Consider the following 12478-nt stretch of genomic DNA (forward strand, 5'->3'; position numbering starts at 1 on the left):
AATACATGCAACTAGTATCTACTAGGCATGTATGCAAATATATCTCCAAAGATGCACCACGCATCAAATGCCAATGTGCATGCATGCAACATGGTCACCCCCGCCACCTCTCTAGACACCACGACCCCTGTATGGCCGAGAGGCTTGGGTCCGTGACAAACCGTACTAGCCTCCAGTACAAGCACCGCTATAGCCGGCCGAAGCGGACGGTCAGCTAAGTAGTTATATAACTACATAGCTAAGGGTCCCTGACCACTCACATCTCTAGCCCTCTGACTACTGTACCCTCAAGACTCACTACTCCAGAGTGGTCGAGGCTGACAGAACACTAAGTGACTGAGTAAGCGCGACAGGACTAGCTCCACTCCTAGCTACCACTCTCCATCAGTGGTCGAAAGGATAGTTATAAACGACTGACGACTCTCTCAACCACAAGGAAGACAATAGTCGTCAGCAATGCAATGAATGATAAACATGATATATATATAATCATGATACGAACACCGTCATCATCCATGCAACTCTAAATCCACCAAAGTACCCCACAACATGAGTATGATCATCAAGATACCTCCACATATCCCACCAAACACATATACACAACTACATATGTATAATCAACCAAGAATCTCCGATAATCCCCCTAACACATGTACACCGAACATAGGTACAATCAACATATATCCTCCAGTAAAAACACATCAAACACATGTATATACAACAAATATACAATCAACACAACTCCTCCAATCATCACACCGGACAAATGTATACACGACATACAAATGAGCAATCATCATATGAGCACTGCCAACGAACCATACACTACCATACACACTCTACATGTGCACAAATACCACAGAGTATAGATAATCCAAAGTGTAGACTGTATAAGAATTAAATAGATCATCACAAGGGTCAAGCATCAGTATCAAGCAGGAAAGCAACATACGAACACGATATAAGGTAAAACAACCTAATCCATCAAATAAAACTATGCACTAAGCTCAATAAAAATCTACATAGAGCCAAGGAAGAAATACCCGCCTTATTACATAAATCACGTCCAGAAATCCCACGTCAAGACGCTCATCCCGAATCCAAGTCCTGCGATCACATAGTATATTTAGCTAATTACATAAAAAAAAGTAATTAACTAAACAACTCCCCCACTTAATTAGAGTAACTCTAATCAAACATGGTTATAGATAAATCCCCAATTAACCTTAACCATACTACAACCTAATTAAATTAGGTTTACCATGAATCATCTCTATAGCTTCCCAAACTAACTCATCATTTAATCCAATACAAATCCATCTCTGAATCACCAATCCACTATATAATATAGTCAATTTTTACAATCCATCATTCTAATCCCAAACCAACATAGAAATGGAAATCAACTTCCAAAACTCACTGAATTAGATGATTTCCCATCAACTCTCAGCTGAAGAGATTCATTGTCGAATCATTAGGTCACTTCCATCCAAACAATTCACCCTAAATCAGTACTAAGTAAGGGATCAAATGCTCAAATCAAATGCTAGGTTTAATCACTAACCTTCAAGAAACAATCCCGTTCCATAAACTCCGCTCGGATGAATACTGCTGCTGTGATTATGAGTAAAGGCAAAAGGTAGGGTAACACAGACAATATAGAGCAGCACTATGTTCACCCAAGCTAGGCAAATGAATTTCCTTGATCCAAGATTCGGCGGTGAGGAGGCAGCTAGGGCACAACTTCAAGAAAAGCTCCGGCGGAGGAAGACGAGGCACTGTCGTACCCTCCCTGGTCCAAGATCCAGTGAGGAGAGGCGATCGGAGATCGTACGAGCTTAGCTCCGGCGTCTCATGGGCCGACGGATTGCAGCGGTACAAGAGGGAGAGGAAGGAAGAGATCGGCGACGACTTCCAGGCGATGGTGGCTAGAGGACCTGCGACAATCGGGAAAGGCAACCTCGTTGTCGGCCCGGTGTTGTGTGAAGGGTAGAAGGCGACAATCGGCCAAGAGGGGTGATGGTGGAGCGACCACAATGAGGAAGAAGGAAGAGGGCTCGGCAGCTTGGTATCCAAAAGGGTTAGCTGGTGGTGAGACACACCGGAGGAGGAGATCGTTGCCAACGGTGAGCTTGCAGCGATCGGCGCAGAAGCGAGAAGAAATCATCGGACAGGAAAAAGGGTTTTCGGGGAGAAGGAATCGGGGAGAAAGAATAAGAATCGGGATTTAAACCTAGGTTAGAATAATTAAAGTCTAAGTTCATTCCCAAATCAACTCCCACTAAAATGGGTATTCCAAACAGGCCTTATCCGTGTCCATCGATCGATCCCCTCAAAACCCTCCGTACGAGCTCCGAAAAATTCCCAAAAAATTTCTAAAAATTCTGAAAAAAAATCCAATAAGATTTTTCATCCAATAATATTTATTATTTAATTTTGCGATATCTTACAGTGAAATTCAGCTCGAGCGTTTGTCATAGACTCGTCACGTTGCTTATTGTTCCAGAGGTGTATCTCGAGTTCTTCTCCATTCGTTGTCTTTGGTGCTTCATATCCAAATTTCATTATTGATAAAATATTAAAATCTGTGTTAAGATATACCTCCATTTATTGTTTCCATGTCACGAAGTCTCCGTCAAACTTCGGGGGATGAATGTTCGCTCCGGCCATCGTCTTGATCGTTGTGCTTCAGTCGGCGGCTAGTCCTTCTGAGGCGGTCTGGCTCTGATACCAATTGTTGGTACAGCGGAGGGCGACAAGAGGGGGGGGTGAATTGCTTCTGAAAAATTAAAACTATACCCTCCTCATACTTTCAACTCAAATAGTGCAATAGTAAATAAAATAATGAAGCAATAAAGAAACAAGAAGATAGGAATTTAACCTGGTTACAACCAAGAGGGTTGTTAATCTAGGGCAATAAGAAAAGCGCAGTAGAAGATTTCCTTTGCTGAAGGCAGAGAAGCCTTTTACACACTAACGGCTCAGAACTATTGCTAGAAAGTTGTTACAGAGTTGAATACTCAATTGATCTCTAATTCCTAGTTCCAGAGGCCTTTATATAGCCTCTAGAAATTCTATCTCAGATGTCTGAGGCACCTCCAATAGAGGTCCAAGGCGCCTCCATCGAGAGAGTGGATAAAACTTTATCCGGAGACTCAACATTCACTTCTGCCAGGTCTGAGGCGCCTCCAACAGGCATTGAAGGCGCCTTTAAGCTGGAGGCGCCTCCAAGCTGGCTGGCAGCATTTCTAGCTTGCTTGCTTCTTTGCTTCGTCTTCCGAAGTCTCGTTCTTTTGGGTGATTCCGGCCAACCGAAATAGGGCTCACCCGAACCCAATTTCCGACCTTCTCCTCGAGCAGTATTCCTCCCGGCTTAACGTCCCTTGAACGCCGTGCACGTTCTTCTCGCCCACCGGTGTACTCTTCCGCAGCTCTCTCGTCCTTCGGACGCACCGAGCCTGTCGGCTCCCATCCCATGCCGTCCTTCTCGCTAGCTGCATCTTCCGTTCGACTTCCTGCGCTCCTAAGCTCCTGCACACTCAGACACAAGGTTCAAACACAAAGCAAGACCTAATCAACTTGGTTGATCACATCAAAACACCCACGGGGTCCAACACAAGCATCCATGACTCATCTACCTGTTACCTAGCGAAAGAAAACCAATTTGTGAGGTGGTGAGTATTGGAACTCAGCGGGTAAAGGTAAGATAGTGCATGAACATAACATACAAATAGAGAGTTCCAACAGTATACAGTCTCATAAAGGGAATAGCAGATACTAAAATAAAACCATAATAAATGCTCATACTTGAAACCATATCCTACACTAGTAATAGAAGGTCAGAAGTAGTACTAATCTGCTACAGTATTGCTCATAACTACAGAGGAAATATGTAAGGTATATATAAACTTCCAATAAGTAAACCAAGGACTAAACACCTACAATGAGGGTATATCTCAACATAAGCAAGCATAGCAGCATAAGTGAGCAACAACAGTAAGTGAGCAATAACAACATATGTAAACAGCAGCAGCAAAGCAAGTATAACAACAGCGTATGCAAGGATGGTCACTCCCTCCCACCTCTCTGCACCATGACCCCTGTATGGTCGAGAGGCGGGGTCAGTGACAGACTGTACACCACTCCATCTACCACTCTCTCGAGTGGCCGAGGGGACAGTTGCATAGTAGCTAACTAGCTACATCTGCGATGGGGGTCCCTGCTGCTCGCAACTCCAGCTATCACTACCTATGAGTGATCGAGTGGAAGCATGACAGGACAAGCGACATCAACTCCAGCTACACCACTCTCTCGAGTGGCCGAGGATGCGACCCTGGTCAACGACTCTCTCGACCGCAAGAGAGAATTGGTCGTTGACATGTATGTCATGATATGATGTGCCAAATGCAACAGTCATCATACAAATATAAGTAAAAATTAGGTATGCTACATGAAGCCAGCATGCTCAATATAGTACATAAATAAACAACAGTCAAAATATACAAACATGGTATCTAGTACCTGCTACTTATCATGGACAACAACAAGAGACTGACCTAAAGAAGGCAATCCAATCCAAGGAGGCCCAACCAAATTCTAAGGTAAAATTTGAGGTGTTCTGCTACGGATGCAATCAGAAGGGGCACATCAAGGCCAACTTCCCTAACCAAAAGCAAGCAAAGAAGCAGAGAAGGAAGAAGGCCCTGAAGGCGACATGAGATGAATCTTCCTCAGAAGACGACGACGACGAATTCGATCAGACAAGTTTACTGGCGCTGATGGCCCGGGACCAAATCAACCTGTCCAAGAGTGAAAGCGAGTCGGAGGCCGAGTCCGAGCAAAGCCACGGATCTGTATCCGTTTCCGAAGGGCCCGATCCCTCTGTAAGTATCTCACGAATCAATAATTTAATTAATTATTTGTTACAAAAATTAGATAAATCAAACCTTAGAGTCAAGTCACTTCTAAAGGAAGTAGAAGTCCTTAAAGAAGTGACTAACTCCGAATCTTTGACTGAACCAGTTCAGACTGGAAATTCAACTCAAGTCCAAAAACTTGTAGAAGAGAATTCCAGCCTGAAAATTCAAGTAAAGGATCTGGAGAAAACACTAGAACAGTTTTCTTTAGGTTCCAAGAATCTTGACCTAATTCTTGGGACACAAAGAGTCGTTTATTATAGAACTGGTCTAGGATTTAAACCAAAGAAAAAATATAAATCTTATTTTTCTCTTGTGCAAAGAGCAAATATAAAAACAGTCAAAGAATGGGTCTCTTGTAACGCCCGAAAATTCTCAAAACTATTTTATAAATATTCTATGATTTTTCTGGAATTTTAGGATATTTTTACAGAATTTTTAGAGTAGCGGAGGTAGCAAGAAAACGAAAACGGCCTAAGCGGGAATTGAACCCGAGACCTATGGTTTACGGATAATGTTAGTAACCAGTTGAACCCAGCAGGGCCGTGCTGAAAGGAAAGGGAGGCAATTAAATTTATATTAGAGTTGGGCGAATTAATCCTTTAATATAAATAGGGAGGAATTAAGTGAAGAGTTATTTTTTTTGGATCGTAACTTTTCTCTCCTCAAACCCTCACCGCCGACTCCCCCTTCTCCTCTCCTTCTCTCGGCGCCAACCACAAGCAAGGTTAGGGTTCCGTCCAAGGGCACTTTCCGGCGACGACTTCAACACGAGGACGCTCCCCTCCGCGAGAAGAACGCTTAGACGCGAGAAGATCGTCGAAAGGATCGTCTCCTCCGGAAATCTAGCGATTAGAATCGTAAGAAAATCCGAACAGGAGGTAAGAAACCCCTCACCTGCAGTATAAGTAGCTTTTCGTACGATTCTATGTTTTTAAATTAGTTATATGCAGACTTTTCGACGCATAGGGTGTATTTAACCCTTCTCGCAGGTTTAGGGATTTAGTTGAGCACCTCTAGATGGGCCAGACACGTTTCCTCATTTCAGTTAGAGATTCCAGACGATGTCGGGTGCCTAGAGGTGGTCTCCCTAATAGAGAGGAGAGTTGGAGCACACTAAGTGTTTGGTAAAATGCTTAGCTCAGTAAAATGCTACAGTAGACATTTTTAATAGCTCAGTAAATGCAATAGAAGCATTTAAATAGTTTAGTTAGTCTTGCTACAGCTTATATAGGGCTACGGTCCAATGGGTGGGCACCCACAGTCGCCTCTAGGTTCAGATAACCTAGTAAAAGCAAGATAAATTGATTAGCTATGATTCAGTATTTTATTTTCAGTAGGGGCACTGTACAGGATTAGATATCCATTGGGCTGGGCTCCCATAGTCGGTCCCTAGGTTTAGATAACCTAGTAAACCTTACTAAATTCGGGATTTACAACCCCGGGTCTAGTTAAGGATGCGCGCATAGCATGTACAGTTGCCGGGCCCATTAGCAGTATGATTATGTATTTTAATCTATTATATTATAGTTTTTCAAAACTCACAAAGATCAGTTATGTTAGTTGAGTTTGAATTCAGTTCCAGACTAGTTTAATTCATGTTCAGCTCAGTTTTCCTTGTTGTTACACATGATAGTTATGGTTAGCTTTGTATGCCATGCTTTAGTGTTTATGTTCAGTGATTTCAGTATGCCATGTGTTAACAAGTTCATCATATGTTTGATAGCATGTTTTAAAAAGCATAAATGCATCGTATGCATGTTTTAGTGAGGTAGATGGTTTCTTACTAAGCGAAAGCTTACAGATACTTTCTTTTCCTTATACTGCAGATAAAGGTAAAGGAAAGATGGACTAGCGGAGGCTGGAGGGCAATGCTACGGAGATGTGTGTGGGTAGGAACTTGGAAAGAAGATCTTAGGAAACTCTAGCAAGTTGTTTAAACATTAAAACCTTTCAGTATTTTATCATTTGCACCTTAGTATGATAATTGCTACGAATTAGTTAATCATGCACTTTATTATGCCTAGAACACTGTTTTTATAATGTTAGAATGTTAGTTGTTATTGTTAGAGTGTTTCTTAATCATTTTAGAACCTGTAATGTGATTGAGGCACGAAATAGTGCTGAAATCAGGGGTTCTGATTCGAAATCAGAAACCCAGATCGATCTACAGATCGATCAGAGTTGGATTGTGCCACTGGATCGGTCAGCTGACCGATCCAGTCGCGAACAGAGAGTTTATGGATCGGTCAGCCGACCGATCCAAATGCGAACAGAGGGTGCAGAAACTCATTGATCGGTCAGCCGACCGATCAGTGAGCCACGGGATCGGTCTACCGACCGATCAGTGCACTCCTGGATCGGTCGGTAGACCGATCCAGCCGCATACAGAAGCGAGATGGCTTGTGGATCGGTCAGCCGACCGATCCAGAGTTTCTCTCCGTGCCGGTATCAAGCTGGATCGATCACTGGATCGCTCCGACAGCCCAATCGATTCATGGATCGATTGAAATGCCTGATTACAGCTAGCAGGACATCCGAGAGGCATAAATTATCTTCCCTAGTATGTGTACAACTCCTAGGTACACCTAGAATGTTAAGTTCAGATTTTACAGTAATCAGTTTAGTAAAATTTTAATCAATCCAGATTTCCGCAATAGTAATTTAGCACAGCATAATGTAGCGATCGGCCTCACAGCCTAGTCAGTAGGAGGTGGGTCGTTACATCTCTAAGTCCAAATTGATTAATCAAGTCGGACTTGGTCAATATTGGATCCCAAAGGATCAAATACACTACCTCGATAGACCATATCGAGGCTATGTCCAGGGGGAACAAAAAGAAAGACGATATTAATAAAATGAACATAATTCAAAATTAAAAATTAAAAATTCGAAATTAAATTAAAAATTCAAAATTAAATTCAAAATTCAATTAAAAATTAAAAATTAAATTAAATTCAAAATTCAATTAAAAATTTGAAATTAAATTCAAAATTCAAAATTAAATTAAAATTTTAAAATTAAATTAAAAAATTTCAAAATTAAATTAAAAATTCAAATTTAAATTAAAAATTCAATTAAAAATTTGAAATTAAATTAAATTCAAAATTCAATTAAAAATTCGAAATTAAATTCAAAATTCAAAATTCAATTAAAAATTCAAAATTAAATTAAAAATTCAAAATTCAATTAAAAATTCAAAATTAAATTCAAAATTCAATTAAAAATTCAAAATTAAATTAAAAAACTCAAAATTCAATTCAAAATTAAAAGTAAAATTCAACTTAAATCAAATAAAGATAGAAGGAGGATCCAGAATAGCTGGCACCCCAACTAATCTACCCGACAGGGTAACCGAACTTTACCTACCCGGCAGGGTAATAGGGTTAGATTAAAATGGGCTAGGTTTAACTTGACCCACGGTACTAGTGAAGTATTGGATGATAGTACGTTGGGGAAACTTAGTCATCGCATGTCTAGGAAGATATGGCTTCGACCTGGTGCTTTGGCTAAGTGGAACTGACCGAAGCTATCCTTTATGGATCCTAACCTGTTAGACAAAGGTTTTGTATTAAGTTCAATGGGTAGGACTATTTAGAAAACCTCGAAGGCATGATTACTTTAATGATGTCCTTGTGACTCACCATAGCCCAGAAGTTTATCCAAAAAACGCCTGCTTGTTGAACCCAAAACTAAACTTAAATCTAACAAAGTTAAACAAAACCCTTAAATTGAAACTAATTCATCTTACAAAATTATAGGATTCCCTGATTGAAAATTTACATCATGTGAGATGACTAAGTAATTAAAATTAATTCAAAATTAAATTCGTAATTAAAATTAATTCAAAATTAAATTCGTAATTAAAATTAATTCAAAATTAAACTCATAATTAATTCAAATTCAAAATTAAATTTGTAACTAATTTAAACTCAAATCTAAAATCAGAATTAAATTTGAAATTAAATTATTATCTTTCAAAATTAATTAAATTAAATTATTATCTTTCAAAATTAATTAACTTAAATTATTTCTTTCAAAATTAATTAACTTAAATTATTCTTTAAAAAATTAATCAAACTTAAATTAATTTTCAAAATAAAGTTAAAACTTTTGTTTCAACCAATACAAACTCAAACTTAATCACTTCACTTTCTTTTCATCAAATAGAGTCCAATTCAAACAATTTATGTGTAGGAACATAAAGAATTGGATCAGTGGATGTTAGATAGTGGATGCTCCAGACACATGACTGGAGATAAATTAAAGTTAACAAAGCTCAAACTAAAAGAATTTAGGGTTTGTTGCATTCGACAACGATGACAAACTTAAGGTAATCGGAAGAGGTAACATCGAACTTAGTTCCGATTTTATTATTCAAAAAGTTCTATTAGTTGAAAACCTCAATTTTAATCTTCTAAGTATAAGCCAATTGTGTGATAGTGGATACTTAGTTACCTTTGACAAATCTAGTTGTTTAGTTAAAAATATTGAAAACCCTGAAATCACACTTAAGGGGCTTAGGAAAAATAATATGTACTCAATTGATCTACCCACTTCCTCAATAAAGTGTTTTCTAACACAAGTAGAGGAAACTGAGTTGTGGCACAAAAGATTGGGTCACACTCACATCAGACTCATTTCAAAAATGAGTTAAGATAGTCTAGTTAAAGGTTTGCCCAAATTAAAATTTATTGAAAACTCAATCTGTAATACTTGTCAACAAGGAAAACAAACCAAGTCAACCCACAAATCAACTAATCTAGAAAGAACTAACTCTTTACTTGAGCTCCTTCACCTTGACCTATTTGATTCACATGGAGCCAAGTCACTAAGCAAGAACCAGTATTGCTTAGTTATAATTGATGACTGCTCTAGGTTCACCTGGGTAAAATTTCTAAAATCAAAAGATGAAACTTTTGAAGAGTTTAGTAATTTTTGCAAGTTAACAGAAAATGAAAAAGATACTAAAATTAAAAGAATAAGAAGTGATCATGGGGGGAATTTGAAAATCATAGGTTTACCCAATTCTGTAAAATCAATGGATACCAACATGAATTTTCATGTCCTAGAACCCCCCCAATAAAACGGTCTAGTGGAACGTAAAAATAGAACCCTACAAGAAGCCGCTAGAACCATACTAAATGAATATAACTTAAATTATCAATTTTGGGCCGAAGCCATAAACACAACAAATTATATTCAAAATAGAATTCTAATTAACAAACTTCACAATAAAACTCCTTATGAAATGTATTATAATAAAATTCTCAACCTAAACTATTTAAAAGTTTTTGGATGTAAAGTTCATATTTTAAATACTAAAGATTACTTAGGAAAGTTTACGCCCAAATCAAACCAAGGAATCTTTTTAGGGTACTCCACAACCAGTAGGGCCTATAGAGTCTATAACCAAAATACCCTAAAAGTTGAAGAAACAACTAATATAATATTTGATGAAGAAAATAATCTACTTAACTTAAATGAAAATGTTGACATTAATCCAAGAATTATTGAAGACGATGAAATTCAACTTAACACTAATAAACTAGAGGAACCAATTTCTGACCCAAACATAAGACCAACTAGAGTAGGTACTTCTCACCCACCTGACCAAATTTTGGGTGATCCAAACCTAGGAGTCAGAACTAGATCCTCTTATAGAAACCTTAGTCAGATTGCCCTTATTTCTAAAATTGAACCTAAGACTATAGAAGAAGCCCTACCTGACCCAAACTGGATCATTGCTATGCAGGAAGAGTTAGCCCAATTTGATAGAAACCAAGTCTGGCAACTTGTACCTAAACCCTTAAATAAATCAATAATAGATACCAAATGGGTATTTAGAAACAAGTTGGATGATCAAGGAGAAATAATTAGAAATAAGGCTAGACTAGTAGCCAAAGGATTTAGTCAAGTTGAGGGTTTAGACTATGACGAAACCTATGCACCAGTAGCTAGACTCGAATCCATTAGGATGTTGTTACCCTATGCAGCACATAAAGGGTTTAGGTTATACCAAATGGATGTAAAATCCGCATTCCTAAATGGGTTCATTAAAGAAGAGGTCTATGTAAACCAACCCCCAGGATTTGAGGACTTAGACTACCCTAATCATGTATTTAAATTGAAAAAGGCCTTATATGGACTTAAACAAGCTCCTAGAGCATGGTATGAACGGTTATCCAATTAGTTAACATCCAAAGGCTTTAACCAAGGTCACATAGATCCGACCCTATTTGTAAAAACTATAGAAAAAGACATCTTCATAGCCCAAATCTATGTTGATGATATAATTTTTGGCTCAACTAACTCTAAATTTCTAAAAAAAATCGTTAAATTAATGGAAAATGAATTTGAAATGAGTATGGTTGGGAAACTAAATTTCTTCTTGGGTTTACAAATTAAACAAACGAAAGATGGAATCTATATTTACCAAACTAAATATGCTAAAGAACTAATTAAAAAGTTTGGCATGGAAAATTCAAAAATCATAAATACCCCAATGGCCACTAATATCAACATTGACTCTGACCTAGAAGGAAAACTAGTAGACCCAAAATACTATAGAAGTATAATAGGAAGCCTACTCTACCTAACTGCAAGTCGACCAGATATAATATTTGTAGTTGGTATGTGCGCAAGATACCAATCTTGTGCAAAAGAATCACACCTAACATATGTTAAGAGAATACTTAGGTATATTAAGGGCACCCTCACTATAGGACTTTGGTACCCTAGAACTAGCATATTTGACCTTTTTGGCTATTCTGACTCAGACTATGCCGGGTGCAAATTAAATAGAAAAAATACAAGTGGTAGCTGCCAAATCCTAGGCCAGTGCCTAGTAAGTTGGTCAAGCAGAAATCAACATTGTGTTGCTCTATCCACTACTGAAGCTGAATACATAGCCCTAGGAGAGTGTGCCTCTCAACTTTTATGGATGATGCATACCTTAAAAGACTATTAATTAGAATACAAAAATACAAAAATTTTAATTGATAATATAAGCTCAATTGATCTAACAAAAAATCCAATTCACCACTCTAGGACCAAACACATAGAGGTAAAACACCACTTTGTAAGGGATCACGTAGCTAAAGGTGAACTTGCACTTAACTATGTTGAGTTCAAATCAAACCTAGCTGACATTTTCACAAAACCCTTACCTGAACTTGAGTTCAGTACACTTAGAAAACAAATAGGAATGTGCTGGGTAGAATAGATGTTGATTTTCAAACTCATCGTCTTACTTCAAAACTGTTATTTAATCATCCTGTTCTTTTCAAAAATTCTAGGAAAATAATGATTTTAAAATCCCATTTTCTTAGAATTTTCAAAAGTTGGACTTAGTTTAGGCTCTACCCTAGAAATCATGTTCCCCTAGATTTAAGCCAGAGCATCTCACAAACACCTAGGTATACCTTGCTTGTGTTTGAAAAACATAGAACGACATGAGATGCATAGGGTACAGCCTGGACTCCAGTATGCTTATATCTGTGCATCATTATGAGTCTGAGTGTTAAATACTTTATTAATAGTAATCAGTTTAAGTCATTCAA

This window comes from Zingiber officinale, chromosome 1B (assembly GCF_018446385.1).
Source record: "Zingiber officinale cultivar Zhangliang chromosome 1B, Zo_v1.1, whole genome shotgun sequence".
Taxonomy (NCBI): domain Eukaryota; kingdom Viridiplantae; phylum Streptophyta; class Magnoliopsida; order Zingiberales; family Zingiberaceae; genus Zingiber; species Zingiber officinale.